This window comes from Ictidomys tridecemlineatus, chromosome 10 (assembly GCF_052094955.1).
Source record: "Ictidomys tridecemlineatus isolate mIctTri1 chromosome 10, mIctTri1.hap1, whole genome shotgun sequence".
Lineage (NCBI taxonomy): Eukaryota > Metazoa > Chordata > Mammalia > Rodentia > Sciuridae > Ictidomys > Ictidomys tridecemlineatus.
Window position 1 is genome coordinate 115028611 of NC_135486.1, and position 17399 is coordinate 115046009.

General features: G+C 36.5%; 1 long non-coding RNA gene across 1 annotated transcript; it reads left to right on the plus strand.

Moving 5' to 3' along the window:
• Positions 1 to 6681: 6681 nt before the first annotated feature.
• On the plus strand, positions 6682 to 11009 carry LOC144367453 (uncharacterized). Its single transcript, XR_013426843.1, has 2 exons — positions 6682 to 7313; positions 9774 to 11009. It is a non-coding gene; the product is annotated as an uncharacterized LOC144367453 (long non-coding RNA).
• The last annotated feature ends 6390 nt before the right edge of the window (positions 11010 to 17399 follow it).

Consider the following 17399-nt stretch of genomic DNA (forward strand, 5'->3'; position numbering starts at 1 on the left):
ACTCACCTTGCAGTAGTGCAGAAACATTTCAAAGAAAGGCAAAGGTGTTGGCTCAGAAATTCCCAGCTTCTCAAACAGCACATGTGAATAGGTTCCACATCTATAAAGTGAGAGACAAAGCCAGGTCACTATGATTGTCATTCTATAGATAAGAGCCTGACCAGTCTCTGACTCAGGGGTTTTTCTTTTGGGGGGGGGTTTCCTTTTTTCTCTGCAATGCTCCCAGTTCAGCATCCAGCCCTTCTTTAAAATTGACTTTGTATGATCCTTGGAAGCAGTAATAATATCCTTCTGTTGAGTGGCAAATGTACCATTTTGAAACAATGAGACTTCCCTCTACCTCACACAAATGTGAGCCATGTTGAGTGTCACCCAAGTCTGTTGTCAGACAATCTGGTTGCCTTGAGCCAGAGGGAAGACTGAGTTCCCTGTATCCTCTGAGTGCTACAGTGAGATATGAATGACTGAGGAATCATCTCCAGGCCATTCTCCCTCTCATTGAGTCTGTTCCTCCAACTGTGATGCTCAGATGGCAGCACAGAGCAGGCATGCTCATGTTCATCAAGGTGGCCAGTCACAGCACATTTTGTTTATTGCCCCCATGCATCAACTCCCTTTGTATGAAAACCCACAAAGGCTGGTGCTTCTTTGGCCTGGCTGGCCAGCAACTCACAACCCCATACCAGAGTGTTCTATGTCATACAATCCCTGCCCCACCATCCCAAAAGATGAGAGAAACACAGAAAAAAAGAAATGGTGTACAAGAGAGTCCTAGCAGCTATTTTAACCATGAAACAGCTAGTTCTGCAAAAGTGGCCCCATAGTGGCAGAGGAGAAAACTGTGGCATGGATAAATGGCCCAGTATGCTCTATAATTCCTCTCATCTACATGGAGGGGGACCCTCCAAAGTTCAGGAACTGTCCTGTTAACTGAGAAGAAAATATACAATATAAAATAAGAACCCATAATGTGTTCCAGACAGTTGCAATAAGAACTTGCTGCTGCTTTTTAGAGAAGAATGTTTAAGGCAGTATAGGTTTCATATATTCTGTACAAATCCTGCCATTAAATACTGTGATAATAAAAAGCAAATGTGACTCCATTTTGTTTTGTGCCTCCATTCTATAAAACGACCATGCCAAGTAGAAGGGACATGACTGGGTCAAGATGTTCTTTTTCTTTTGATATCAACACCTTTAAGGACATGGAACTACCTAATGGGGCATGGTTTCTATAACTAGGGTAACAGGGCTCTGTTTCTGTAACTGGGGTGACTGAGCCAACTGTGATTAGGATTCTTACTGCTTGACTGCACTCTTCCGCTTCTGTAACCTGGCTTTCTTGCATTGCCTGCACCCCAAACATCCCTTTTGTGGTTTTCAGGGTTATAAGGAGCACCCTTGCAGTTGTTCAGGGCTGATCAGGGAAACAGCTTTATATTCTGTTCAGTGGCCACTAGTGTGCTGCAAAAAAGGCTTGATTTGATTATACAAGAGTGGTCTGGAAGTCAGTTTATGAAACCCTGAGATGAAGCTTTAACTATAACATCTGGGGGCTGTAGCATCTTAGGATGCTTCTCCTGCTGGCCTGTCAGATAGGGTGAGTGGACTCCTCTGGGGAAAAGGCCAGATTGGACGCAGTTGCTTACACCTTTCCCAGGACAGGAGGAGATGTTGTCACTGTCTCCCTGGACCTCCCAGTGGGCTCTTACCTTTGCCTGGGGCAGGATGAGTCATGACTCTGCCCCATTGGAGGACTCCCTATGTGACCTCACCTGTCTGTATCTCGGGGCATGAGGAGACATTGTCTCTGTCCCCCTGGAGGCCTCCCTGTGGGGCCTCATCTGTTCCTGGGGGCAGAATGAGACATGGTCTCTGCCCCATTAGAGGTCTCCCTGTGTGACCTTACCGATTGTTGATTGTCCTGCATCTGTTCTGCTGTTTGTCATTTCTCCAGCTTCTGCCTTTCTGTTTGTCATTTGTCCAGTGTCTGTTTGCCAGCCATCTGTCTTGTGTTTATCTGTCCCTGTGTTGTGCATGGGCCCTTTTTTTGTTCTCACAATTGCTCTTCTCTCATCAGGACTCCTTCCTTTCACCATCATCATGGGACAAGGAAGCTCTATAGAGATCTCTACCTGCACCCCTTTAACATTTTCTTAACAATTTTCAGAACTTTTGTTTGTTGGTTTGTTTTTGTTTGTTCCCTTTGTGTTCTGTGTTAATTTCTACCTCAATTTGTTTCTAATGAGAAAAAAATTATTAAAATGGTTTTAACTGCGCTCACTACAGCTTTCATTAAAATGTAAAGTGCTGCCAACAGGACTAAAAGAATTGTCAATAGTAAAAGCTAAAGGTAAAAAAAAAAAAAAAGTATTCTGGAGATTGCCTGCACTTAGGAACTAGGCCAGGTGGCCAATTGGGTAAATCATGTCAGTTCCTATAGAGGACAAATTAAAACTAAAGTGTTTTATAAAATTATTATTCCTAAATTGTATAACAAAAAGCATAATTTTGTCTAGGAAGTTTGGATTTTGTCTCTCGGCATTTGCAAGCATGAATAACTCCCAACTATTAAAAAAGTGGTCCAAAGATTTTTTCAGTCTCAGGCTAAAATTTGGTGGCCACAATCCAAGAAACCAGAAAAACCAGTTTAGAATGGGACCCCAACCTGGGGGACTCTCCCTAGGAGACCAATGGAGCTGCATCTTTGGGAAGTTCCTTCAGGAAAAAAAATAAGACCCTTTCATTTGTCTATATTCCCTTAACTTTTTTAGCTATGATGAACAGGACCTCCTCAAGGAAAAGGTCAGAAAAACTTTTAAAATTCTATATTTGTCAAATTGATAATTTTGATCCAATATGCCTAGATTAATATGTTTTTCTGATTACACTCTGCTTTATTCTAAGGCCAATTTACAAGGGTTAACTCTCAATCTAATAGGTTTTAAAAAATAAACTACAAGGCTTTTGTTTATCTGTTTGCTTTGTGTGGATGCACCAGTGTACTGTCCATCTACATGTATTGCCATGTCTACATATATTTGGTACAAAAAAATTGACATCTGAGCTCATAAATTAAAATTTAAAAAAAAAAAGATCCAAATACCTTTGGTTAATATGATTTAAAAGGTTCAATTTAAATTGGAAAAATAAATAAAAGTACAAATGTCTTTACAGTTACTAATGCACAGTTTTTTCTAGATGATTAAACAGCTGTTAAAATATTAATATTTATAAAGTGTCTGATATCCATTCTGTCTAGGATTTTTCTTCAACAGCAAAAAATGATTACTAACACTATTGAATGCACTTGTCTGATACCTTGTTTTTTAAAAATGAAACATAAATTACATCTACACATATATTACAGTAGATGGGGTAGAGAGAGAAGATGGGAGGGGAAGGGAGGGGGGATAGTAGAAGATAGGAAAGGTAGCAGATTACAACAATTACTAATAGGGCATTATGTAAAAATGTGGATGTGTAACCGATGTGATTCTGCAATCAGTATTTGGGGTAAAAATGGGAGTTCATAACCCACTTGAATCTAATGTATGAAATATGATATGTCAAGAGCTTTGAATTGTTTAGAACATCCAATAAAAAAATTTAAATTATTTGTGTCGAACAGGGGATGTGGCTCAAGTGGTAACGTGCACACCTGGAATAAGCGGAGCGCTGGGTTTTATCCTCAGCACCACATAAAAATAAAATAACAATATTGTCTCCACCAAAATCCTCAAAATAAATATTTAAAAATTCTCTCTCTCTCTCTCTCTCTCTCTCTCTCTCTCTCTCTCTCTCTCTTAAAAAAATTTGTGCTATCATAAAAACAAGGTTACTATAAATTAAAAGTCCCAACAGGTATAATTCTACATACAAGGAGTCAAGAGGTTTCAACAACATTTCAATTAAAGACCATAAATAACAAATATTTCATCTTATTAAAATAGATTAATTTACCTAAATTCAGGAATGTATAAGAGTTATTTCAAGGTATAAACAGAAAGAAGGATCAATGGATTAAAAATTATTAAAATGTTCTAATATAAAAATATATTTAGTAAAAATCTAATAGGTTTTTTAAAATAAGCTAATGTTTCATATGTATGTCATATTCCGCTAGCTAACATTCATACAGAGTCAGAAAACAATATATGTAAACTTTATAAAATAATATCTTAAAAGAGAGACAAAAATCAGCTTTAGAACCATTTAAAAAATGGTTCCAGGTAAAAAGTCTTTATGTAGTAAAGTATAATTTTAATACATCTAAGTAAACAACAAAAGGGTTAATTAAGTAATATAAAGGTCTAAAAATAAAAGATAAATATTAAAAGGTTTATATGTTAATAAGTTGGTGATATATGTAACACAAATAGTTAAAACTATTCAACGTATTTCCCTACAGACAAATATTAATGTGCTGATATATTTATATGCTAAAATGACAAAACCTTCTAAAAATATTAATTACTTTGTGTCTGTGAATTTTATCCCCTACAAAAAATAATCTTGGTTAAACAGCAACGTTTATTTTAAAGTATTGTTCTACATTACACAGTCTAGATTTTTCTTTAAAAGATAACCTTGGTTAATATAAAAACATCGATAAAAGTGTGGTACATTACTCTTCTTTACAGATTTAATGTGTTTATGTCTTTCAGGTATGCAAGGCTTTAAGGTAAAAGGTTAAAGGAACATTTTATCAAGTTGGTATTCTCCAAACTAGAATTGTCTGTAATGGTAATTTAAACTTATAAGGATAATAGATTTTATTGGGGTTTTATTTATATTATTTGATGTTTTGTAACCAAGCCTTATGTTACCTTTTACACTGGGATATAAAAATTTAAAGGTATTTTAAGAGATAATGAGAGCCTAATCTGTTTAAATGTTAATATTATAAAAGATTTTTGCCACATTTCCACATAAAAGAAAGAGCGCTCAGCCTTTTTTGAATTAATGTTTCAGATGTATGTCATATTGTGCTAGCTAACATTCATACAGAGTCAGAAAGCAATATATGTAAACTTTATAAAATAATATCTAAAGGAGAGACAAAGATCAGCTTTAGAGCTAAAACACTTTACCTAACCCTTGTGAAGAGCCCTGCCTTACTTGAGATAAGGCGCTGCCTCCCACATTACAGCATGTCAAAATAACTTCAAAGTAGGCCAGATTTCAGTTAATTTAGAGTTATATTCAAAGATTGATTTTATTAAAAAGATTACTATGATCTCAAATAAAAATATATAATTCAGCCAAGGTTCAAAATTATATACAAGCTAGATATGATTTACTATTGTTAATTTCAATTTCTATTTTCATTATAACTAAAAAAAGTGACCATGACACTGAGAACAACCAAGAGACCTTTATTGTGGCAGTGTCTGATTAATAGGGAACAAAAGAGAAAGAGAGAGAGAGAAAGAAAAGTTGGAGAGAGAGAGAGAGAGAGAGAGAGAGAGAGAGAGAACAAAGGGTATGAGAGAGGGAAAGAAAGAGAAAGAGAATGAGAGGGAGAATGAAAGAGAGCAAAAGTGAGATAAGAATGAGAAAACAAGAGAGGGGTACCTGGCAAGAGAGAGATTTTATAGTCAAAATCTAATGGGCTCTCTGGATCTACAACCTGCCTTGTTGGCATACAGTGATTGTATCACTGTAGTTGCTAAGGGTGTCATCTTCTGCCTTCAGGCAGACCAGCCAGGGGTCAGATGTGAGTTTCCATTATACCAGATGGGTGAAAGTCGAGTGTTCAACCTTGAGTGGGGTTGAGTGTTTAGACTTGAGGCAAACAAGCAAAGCTAACATTTGTTCAGCCTGCTCCGCAACTAACAATAACTGATGCCTGTTAATGTGTTATAGAAGTAAAATTTTATGAACACACAACCTAAGCTAATTTGAGATGTTAAGCCATCATCTGTAGACAGATAATAATTAAAAGGGATTAAACTAACTGAAAAGGGGCTAAAGTTATGGCTCAGCAGTACAGTGTTTGCCTTGCATGAGTGAGTCACTGGGTTCAATCCTCAACATTAAATAAGTTAATAAATAAAATAAAGATATTGTGTTATGTAAAAAAAATTAACTCAAAAGTTATAAACATTAAAGGTAAAACAGAATATTCTCAGTATAAGACTGATAAAACTGAGTTGCTGGATGTTAAAAGTCAAACTTAAAAATTAAAGTTAAAATAAAGGGGCCAAGAAAACCAATATTTGGCTCTTGCCCTCTGAGTCAGCCTGAACCCAGGACAGGGGGAAGAGCTTTGCAACTCTGGGCCTCATAACCTCCTGATAAGGGAGATTAATGAGACCACTGAAGAACAGAGAGCCAATGAGTGTACATGCTGCAAAAGAGGAAGATCATTACAAAGGGGAGACATGCCTGATGCTTCCAAGGAAAGCCACATGGTCAGCAAGACCTTGAACCATCCTAATGCAGATGGCACTAGCAGAGCTGAAATGCTGCTCACAAGTTCCCCAAGAGTGTCCTCCAAGGAAACTCAGCTGACTCTTACCAATAGATAGGAAAAAGGTCAGTTTGACCAGGTTGGTCTTAAACACCTAGCAAAAGCAGTTAAAAACCAAAGCACAGCCATTCCTGGGCATTTAAAATAAATAACACTTATTTTAATGTAACATAAAATGTACACTTGTGTTAACACTCCCCAAAATAAGTAAGACTGGAGGCAACAAAAGAAAAATTCTTAGGCAAGAATGCCTGATGATAAAAATTGCCAGAGTCAGCAGTTTTTTGTCAGTTTAAGGCCTACATATTTTCCTAACCTCATACACAAGTAGACTTAATCAGTGTTTGCTAGTATTATTATCTTCCCCTAAGTAACAAAGAAATCACTACTGAATGTAGAGGTCATGCCAATAAAGATATTTTACAAAAATAAGATGACATTATCTAACTTAAATAAATGTTGTGTCTACATTTCTGACAATTCTGACAATGTTAAAGATTTATGTCCAGAAAAAAAAGGGCCTTATTAGGCTTTGTTAGGCCTTGTTATGGGAACAATTTCTCAGGTCTTCTGCCTCCTGGTAAACAATTATTAATTTCTATCATTTTCATAATATTCATGAAAAGATTTCAGATGCTACAACTGCTATTTTGCATTAATTTTATTTACAGTATTTATGTCTTTTGTTTCTCTCATAGAAGTGCACACCCCCAGGTGAATTTACAATCTGTTCTTCCTGAACCAGATTTTTACCATGGGCTCCTTGACGCTCTCAGTTTCTACAAAGGGACTCCAAACTGCTTCCCCACTGCACATTGGTCCCTCTCAGCTCGAAGCAGTAAGAACAGTCATCGCCCTTTTACTTTATAGCAGCAGTAGGTCCCTAATATTAGAGAAAAAATTATGGTCAGTATAGATATTCGCCAATATGTCTAGCTCAGGAAGATGTACCTGGGGAACTACCCTCATGATCACCCTGTATGATCTCCCAGAAAGAGACACTTGCTTCCACAACCCAAATTATAAGTGGGACAACTCCCCGTTCACCAAAAATTGTGCTTCCCGGTCCCACTTCAAACTCCTTGCCTAAATCTCAAAACTGTCAATAACTCGGAAATATGTAACCTACTATATTGATGGAGAAAAAGGAAAAGAACCTGGGCTTATTAAAAGGCCAGGGCCCACTGATTTATCAACATAGACAGGCTGCCCCCATTTTAGTTCCTCTCCTGGCTGGTATGGGAATAGCTGGATCAGTATACTGCTTTGGGAACTGCAGCTCTTATCACAGGCTCTAAAAATTTTAAGTCCCTCAGCCATCGAATAGATTTAGGAGAACTAAAATTTTAAGTCCCTCAGCCATCGAATAGATTTAGAAGAACTAAAAATGTCAGTCTCCAAACTAGAATTTTTACTAGACTCTCTGACAGAAATGGTATTACAAACAGATGGGGTCTAGATCATCTCTTTATAAAACAAGTAGGATTTTGTATGGCCCTAGGAAAAATGTGTTGTTTTATGCAAACCATTCTGGGAAAATAAAAAACAGTTTTGTGCTAGTGAGAAAGAAACACAAAACATAAGAAGCTTCAGACAATTAGTTCCAAAACTATTTCTCATGGTCTCTTTGGCTCACTACCATCATCTCAGCCATAGTTGGACCCATAGTCCTTCTCCTGATTGGGACTACTATAGGGCTCTGCATATTACACAAGAGTGTAGGTGAGGTTTGACTTATGGTCCTGCAAGCCTAGTATGGTCCCTTAGACACAGAAGGATGAAAAAGAAACTGAGGCCTAATGATGTGCAAGTTTTACATCAAACCTACTAAAACCAGTGGGAATGTGATAGTAAAAGCAAATGTGACTCCATTTTGGTTTGTGACTCAATTCTGTAAAACAACCATGAGAAGTAGAAGGATCATGACTAGGTCAAGATGTTCTTTTCCTTTTGCTATCTAAACCTTTAAGAACATGGAACTACCTGGTGGGGCATTGTTTCTGTAACTAGGGTAACTGGGCTCTGTTTATGTAAATGGGGTGACTGGACTCACTGTTATTGGTTAGGCTTCCTGTCACTTGACTGCACTCTCCTGCTTCTGTAACCTGGCTTGTGTGCATTGGCTAGACCCCCAAACTTCCTTTTTGTTGTTTTCAGGCTTATAAGAAGCACCCTTGAAATTGTTCAGGGCTGATGGGGGGAACAGCTTTAAGTTCTGGTCAGTGGCCACTAGTGCACTTCAATAAAGGCTGGGTTCAATTATATGTGACGGGTATGAAAGTTAGTTTATAAAACCATTGGACAAAGCTTTAACTATAACAGTACAATAAAACTAAATTACATCACTTCTAGATGGTATAGATTCATTCATTCATGCTGGAGTGTGGAGGGAAATTAAAAAGAAAAGCCCAATTGGGTTTGGGGTGTTTGTCAGGTTGCTAGTAGATTTTATGTTGGGGGTAAACAAGTCTCTTTACTGATGCTAATCTCCCAGAGAGAGGAAAGATAATAAAAAAAGAAAAGAATAAAACTTCTTAAAATTTCTGTCTGGTATTTTCTGTTCGAGATGCTCATCATTTAGACATTTCTGTGAATTTCAGGGTGGGAGAATTGAGATTTAGGAGGGAAGAATGTGCTAGGAGAGGTTCACAGAAAAGAGGGAATTGTTCAGTCAGCCTCCCAGGGAATCTGAGGGGCTATGGTGCATTGTACAAATGGTTCTACAGCCAGGAGGGCACAGGAATCACCATATGAACAGGTACAGTCCTCCAGAATATTTTTAGCAGAAAACCCAGAAGATGAAGAGACAAAACCCAAGGAACCTGGTTTTCCCCAGAATTCCCAAAGCTTGAAAGAGTGAGGTTCCCACTGCATGTGATAAGAACTTATGCATTAGGTGTATCTGTTGAATTCTGGTTCATCACTCTACGTGTAAACTCAGAGCCAATCAGATAATCCCTGGGAATACACTTCACCATGAATCCCCAAACCCTAGTAAAATAGATTTCAGGACAGGGAGAAGCTCAAGCAGTTTGCCTAAGATCAATAGAAAATTCTTAAGTGTTCATAGCAATTTCAATTCCATCATCTATTTTGATCTTCCAAATAGTTCAGGAAAACAGTAACCTGATTAGGCCACCAACTCCAGGCTTCTGGAGGACAAAATGCTGGACAGTGACTCACAGATAGTAAGCATAAGGCTGATAGCCAGGAGGACCCGGGTCTCTATGGAAGAATTTGGGGTAAGGTTCTTCACCACTTTCCTTCATCAGTTTTGAATTCTGTATTTTTCTTACAGTTATATGGGCTGCCTTTGAAGAACTATGCCTGCAGAGTGTCCCTTCTGTGACAAGCTACGATTCATTGAGGCCAGTTTTTGTGCTGGGTAAAGGAGGTGGGGCCAGGGATGAATCCAGTGGAAAGGCCACTTTTGCATCTCCTGGAATTGAAAGGGTCAAGTGTCCTCTTTGCAATTGGCAAAGAATCATGCACTCTCCTACTCTGACCTTTGTTTGAAAACAGGGACTTAAAGATACTGCCTTGGGTAAAGACATTGACTCTGGGGCCTGCAGCTGTACAATGAATAACTAAAAGCAGGATAAAGCTTGGCATTCTTCCTTCATTCAGTATCCTTTACTAACTTAATATTTGTGACTGCTCAGCTCTGCACATAGACATGTTAATAATTTAAGGAGTGCTCATATAAAAACTAGCAATAGATTACAAATTTATCTAATCTATCTTATACACCTTGAAGATTGAATCAAGATTGAAGGAAAATTCAACTATCATCTTTTTTAAAAATATTATTTTTAGTTGTAGATGAACAAAACACCTTTGTTTAATTCATTTATTTCTATGCAGTGCTGAGGGTCAAATCCAGTGCCTCACACATGACAGTCAAGTGATCTCCCACTGAGCCACAACCCCAACCCCTCAAGTGTCATCTTTTACAGTATCTTGTTTCATAACCCCAGGGTGGTTCCCAGAAGTCTTTAGTCATTGTTTATTACCTTCCAGGAAAGGCAGAGCCTTATAGACAGATAAACACAGGAGTTTATTCCCTCCACAGGAGCAATCATCTCATGGGACCTACACTTCCCCTTTTAGGATTCCAAGTCTGGTAGAAAAACATCCTGAACAATAAATAAAATTTATTCCTTTCAAGTGATAAGGACTTCTCAGGAGCCACCTAACAGTGCTAGAAGTGAGGTAGTGATCCTTTAGACCTCAGTTTGGACAAGACTGCTTAACAATGCATACCTCTTCCACACTGTCCCAATTCTGCTTCTATTTAAACCTTCAGGTCATGCCAGCACCCAGAAAACATGACTAAAAACATGGATCCCCTTGTCTTTCTGGTGTGGCTGCACTGACTAAAGTTCTTTTCTTGATTTTTGCAATTACTTTTTGGATTTAGGGGGCTGGGCGAGTGGCCAGACCTGGATTTTGTACCTGGAATGGGACTCCATAATTCTTTCAATTCTTATTTTGTGTAAAATCAATAAACCACTGTGTAATCAATAATGCCAAAGGTTATGTGATATTATGAGAAATCCAACTGAAGCCACTGGGATTAATCTCCTTATATGTTCCTGGAACCTAGCTGTTTTTCTTTTTGCTGTTGTTGTTGTTGTTATTGTTGTTGTTGTTGTTATTGTTATAAGTGGACACAATATCATTATTTTATTTTCCTGTGATGCTGAGGATCAGACCCAGTGTCTCACACATGGTAGATGAGCGTTCTACCTCTGAACACAGCCCCAGTCCCATAGCTGCTGTATGTACAAATCATGAGATCTTTGTCAACACAAGCTCCATCCATATATCTTTGCCCACACAGGTTCCTCTGCCTAGAATATTTTTGTGCCTCATAAAAGACCCCTGCTGAGCCTCCAAAAGCCAGCTCTTATAGCACCTATTTTGGTAGAGTCTTTCCTTACTAATCTCAAAGAATAGGACAACTTATTCCTTGTCTGTTCTCCTCAGGACTCTATAGGCTGAGGCAGGAAGATCATGAGTTCAAAACCAGCTTCAGAAATGCAGTGAACCCCTAAGCATCATATATATATATATATATATATATATATATATATATATATATATATATATATATATATATATTAATGATAGTAGAAAGAACTGGTCATTACCCTGTGTGCATATATGGTTACATGACTGGTGTATGTCTGAATCATGTAAAACCAGAAGAATAAGAAGTTATACTCCATTTTTGTATAATGTCTCAAAATGCATTCTACTGACATGTATAACTAATTAGAACAAATAGTGAAGTGTTAGGGATATGGCTCATTGATTAAGCACCCCTGGATTCAATCCCCAGTACCAAAATAAATAAACAAATAAATAAAAATAAATGAATAAAGGCTGCATCTCAGTGGAGAATCACGTCTGGTTTAATTCCCAGTTCAAAACAAAACAAAAAAAATTTTCACAAACCAAGAAATGAACAAACCACCACCATCACCACCAGCAACAGCACTTATTCCTCTAAAGCAACTTCTGTGCTCTGCACACACTTCCATTGTTGTCTTCTCTACTCTTATAGCACATTGCTTGTTTCCACCAGTGTTTCCCTGAACCAGACATTGAGCTTCTCAAGGGCCCAGTCTGGGTATTATCCACTATTGTAGCCTGATATCCAGCAGAAGGTTTTACTCCTGGCATCAAGAAAAGTTACCTGAGTTGAATTGGGTGAGATTTTTGTGGTTGTGCATGATCCTTTATAGGGAGTCTTTGGTGACCACTTCATCTTCCTGCCTTGTTAATATACCAAGAAAAGTTGTCTCTGTGTCAGTCACCTTCACTGTACTTTCAGTCCGATCTGTATTAATTCTGTTGGGAAGATGGCCTCTCAAGGAGAGACGGGACATAGACAAGATGGAGCTGATGGTCCCACCAGTGTGTTTTCATGTTGCTGTGCAGTCCCTACAAGAATATTGCAGTAGACAGAAGTTACCCAAATTCTTGACAAAAGAGAGGTTCATGCTTTCTGGAAAGTCTGCATGTCCCAAACCAATGGATGTGAAAGGAAAGAAAAAGAAAACAGTGGCCTGCATGGACACATAGACTTCCAAACCCCTTGGTGCAATGCCAGAGCAGATACAAGGTCCAGGAACACCAAAATATGATTTGAGATTCTCCTTTGGGATGATAAGTCAGAATATATGGCCTCCTGATTTTTGGTGAATAGAGGATTAATTAAATGGGTGGACATCGAGTCTGGGCAGCTAAGAGAGGAACAGCTCTGTAACAGGTGTCATTACTACCTGTGAGCCCCCATCACTTTAGTAATGAAAGACATCCCCTGATTGTTTGGAAATAACACCAGTTTTTTATCTAATGTCACCATATGATGAACTATGTATCTAATTGGAACATTATCTAATATTCTGTGTCTACTTGGTCTGAGGCATTAAGGATTAAGTGATAAATCTTCAAAGTTCTTAAAAATCAACAGAAAGAGTAGAAATTTAAGCAGCAGAAGTAGGTCATTCTTCTTTTATCTGTTCTTAGTGTCAACCTTCTGTATAAACTTATAACCACCCCAGACAACTCTTCCCATCTCTCTGGTCTGTAAATCCCCAGGGATTCCTGACACTAGCCTGAAAATGTGAACTTCTCACTGGCAAAATATGATAAGATTTGAATGCATGTAAAACAACACTCATTCAACAAGGAAAGTTTGTTGTATCATTTTATAACTATAAACAATTTAATTAGTCCACCCAAACCCCAAAACATTTTTATTTTCTTTTGGAAACACATTCCTATGGAATCTATATGTTTCTATGTTATAAAAACATGTGTTTTTCTGAGATGATGTTATGACTAAATCCAATAGGACTTTCCACCTGCTCTACTTACATGAGGAACAGCTCACACATTAAAATGGACATAATGGAGTTTTACTCAGCCATAAAGAATAATGAAATTATGTCATCTGATAGGAAATGCGTGGAACCATATAACATCAGGATAAGTGAAATAAAACAGATTCAAACAGTCAAGTGTTGAATGTTTTCTGTCATATGCAGAAGCTATACCGAACTAAGAAATAAATAGGGGAGTGAAATCCCATGAAAGTGAAAGGGAGACCAGTTGGGCAGAGAAAGGGGATTGAGGGGAAGGGAGGAGGAATGGGAAAAAAAGAGAAAAAATAAAATTAAATTTACCAAATTATGCTATATCTATAAATGAATGTATTACATACATTGAATTTCACCTTTATATACATCTACAAACACTAATTTAAAAGCTATAAATAAATAGAACACCAATAGATTAAATGAAGTGGAACAGGGGGAAGGAGGAGAGGAGGGATAGGAGATGTACTGGGGACAAAAGTGAAGCAAACTATATTTTATGCTTGTATGATTACATCAAAACAAACCCCAATATTATATAGAACACACAAATAGAATCATCAATATCAATAGGCTAATCTGTGCTTAGGACTGAAATGTAATATGTACCAGGTCTGAACCAATGCATTGGACCATTCATTGATTGAATTATGTGTTTTTTTATGTCAAAATTTTCTGAGTTCTTTATTTATCCTAGATATTAATGCTCTATCAATGTGTATCTGGTTAAAAATTTGTTCTCAATCTATAGGCTCTCTATTCACCTCATTGATAAGAAGCTTTTCAATTTGAATTCATCCCATTTATTGATTTGTTATTTTTATTCTTGCACTATAAAAGTCTTATTAAGGAATTCAAGGCCTGATCCAACAGGATAAAGATTTGGACCTACTTTTTTGTCTATTAGGTGCAGTGTCTCTGGTTTAATTCCTAGGTCCTTGATCCACTTTGAGTTGAGTTTTGTGCATGGTGAGAGACAGGGGTTTAATTTCACTTTGTTGCATGTAGGTTTCCAGTTTCCCCTGCCCCATTTTTTGAAAACGCTATCTTTTCTGCAACATAATTTTTTGGCTCCTTTGTCTAGTATGAGATAACTGTATTTATGTGGGTTTGTCTCTGTGTCCTCTATTCTGTACCATTGGTGACAATACCATGCTGTTTTTGTTACTATTGCTCTGTAGTTTAGTTTAAGTTCTGGTATAATGATGCCACCTTTCTTTACTCTTCTTGGTAAAGTTTGTTTTATGTATTCTGGGTCTCTTATTTTTCCAGATGAGTTTCATGATTGCTTTTTCTATTTCTATGAAGAATGCCATTGGGATTTTGATTGGGATTGCATGAAATATGTATAGTGCTTTTGGCAGTATGATCATTTTGAAAATATTAATTCTGCCTGTTCAGGAGTATGGGAGGATCTTCCATCTTCTGAGGTTTTCTTCAATTTCTTTCTTTAGTGTTCTGTAGTTTTATTTTAGAGGTCTTTCACCTCTTTCATTAAGTTGATTCCCAAGTATTTTATTTTATTTATTTATTTTGAGGCTATTTTAATGGGATAATTTTTCTAGTTTCTCTTTCAGAGGATTTGTCACCAATGTAAAGAAATGCCTTTGATTTATGGGTGTTGATTTTACATCCTGCTACTTTGCTGAATTCATTTATTAGTTCTAGAAGTTTTCCAGTGGGATTTTTTGGATCTTCTAGGCATACAATCATGTTGTGGGAAAACAATGATAGTTTGAGTTCTTCTTTTCTTATCCATATCCATTTAATTTATTTCATCTGTCTAATTGCTCTGGCTAAATTTTCAAGAACTATGTTAAAGAGAAGTGGCAAAAGAAGGCTTCCCTGTCTTCTTCCAGTTTTTAGAGGGAATGCTTTCAATTTTTCTCCATTTAGAATGATGTTAGCCTGTGGCTTAGCATAGATAACTTTTACAGTATTGAAAGTTCCTGTTATCCCTAGTTTTTCTAGTGTTTTGAACATAGAGGAGTGATGTATTTTGTCTTTTCTGCATCTATTGAGATGATCATATGATTCTTTAAGTTTATTTATGTAATGAATTACGTTTTATAATTAATAAAGTCTATTGATGTAATGAATTACATTTATATTTATGTTGAACCAACCTTACATCCCTGGGATGAATCCTAATTCATAGTAGTTCACTATCTTTCTAATATGTTTTTGTATTTTATTTGCCAGAATTTTATTGAGAATTTTTGCATCTATGTTTATTAGAGATAGTGACCTGAAGTTTTCTTTCTTTGATGTGTCTTTGTGTGATTTTGGAATCAGGGTAATATTGGCATGATAGAATGAGTTTTCAAGTGCTCCCTCTTTTTCTATTTCATGAACTAGTTTGAGGAGTATTTGCATTAGTTCTTTGAAGGTCTTGTAGAACTCAGCTGTGTATCTGTCTGGTCCTGGGCTTTTCTTGGTTGGGAGGCTTCTGATGCTATCTTCTATATCATTCCTTGAAATTTATCTATTTAACTCATGAATATTATACTAATTCAGTCTGAGGAAATCATATGACCCTAGAAATTTGTCAATACCTTCGATATTTTCTATTTTACTGGAGTACAAATTTTCAAAATAGTTTCTAATTATCTTGTGAATTTCTGTAATGTTCATCATGATATTTCCTTTTTCATCACAGATGTTAGTAACTTGAGTTTACTCTCTTCCTTGTAATCATGGCTAAGGGTTTATTGATTTTATTTGTTTTTTCAAAGAACCAATTTTTTATTTTGTCAATTTTTTCAATTGTTTCTTTTGTTTCAGTTTTATTGATTTCATCTCTGATTTTAATTATTTCCTCTCTTCTACTGCTTTTGGTCTTGACTTGTTGTTCTTTTTTTGAGGGGGAGGCTTTCAGATGTAATTTTAGGGCACTTATTTGTAGACTTTTTCTTCTTTTAAGGAATGAACTCCATGCAATGAACTTTCCTCTTAGTATTGCCTTCATAGTGTCCCAGAGATTTCGATAGGTTGTGTCAGTGTTTCCATTTACCTCTAAGAATTTTTTAAATTATTTTAGATTTTTAGATTATTTTTGTAGTTGTACATGAACATCATGTCTTTATTTTACTTATTTTCATAAGCAGTTCTAAGGATCAAGCCCAGAGCCTCACACACGCTAGGCAAGCACTCTGCCACTGAGCCACAAACTCTAATAATTTTTAATCTCCTCTTTGATGTCTTTCACAACCCATTGTTCACTCAATAGCATAATATTTACTCTCTAGGTTTTAAAGTATCTTATATTTTTTATCTTATCATTGATTTCTAATTTTATTTCATTATAATCTCATAGAATGCAGGGTAGTATCTCTACTACTTTATATTTGCTAAGAGTTGCTTTGTGGCATAATATTTCAGGGAAGGATCTATGTTCTGCTAAGAAGAAAGTGTATTCACTCATTGGTGGATGAAATATTCTCTATATGTCTGTTAAGTCTTTATTGATTGTATTTTTGAGTTCTATAATTTGTTTGTTTAGTTTTTGTTTGGAAGGTCAATCCAGTGGCAAAGAGGCATGTTAAAGTCATAAAAATTACTGTATTGTGGTCTATTTGACTCTTGAATTTGAGAAGAGTTTGATTGATGAACATAGATGCTCTACTGCTTGGGGCATACATATTTATAATTTTTATGTCTTGTTGATGTATGGTTTCCTTAAGTAGTATGAAATTTTCTTTTTTATCCCTTTTGATTAACTTTGGCTTGAAGTCTATTTGATATGAGGGTAGAAACCCCTACTAGTTTCCACAGTCCATGTGAGTGTGTTTTTTCCCAACCTTTCACCTTTGGTCTGTGGATGCTTTTTCCTATGAGATGAGCCTCTTGAATGCAGCATATTGTTGGGTCTTTTTTTAAAATTCAACCTTCCACTCTATGTCTTTTGATTGGTGAGTTCAGGACATTAATATTGAGGGTTACTATTCAGACATGATTTGTATTCCCAGTCATTTTTGTATATTTTTGGTATTTAAATTGACTTGGTTTCTCTTTTGGCTGATTTTTCCTTTAGTGTA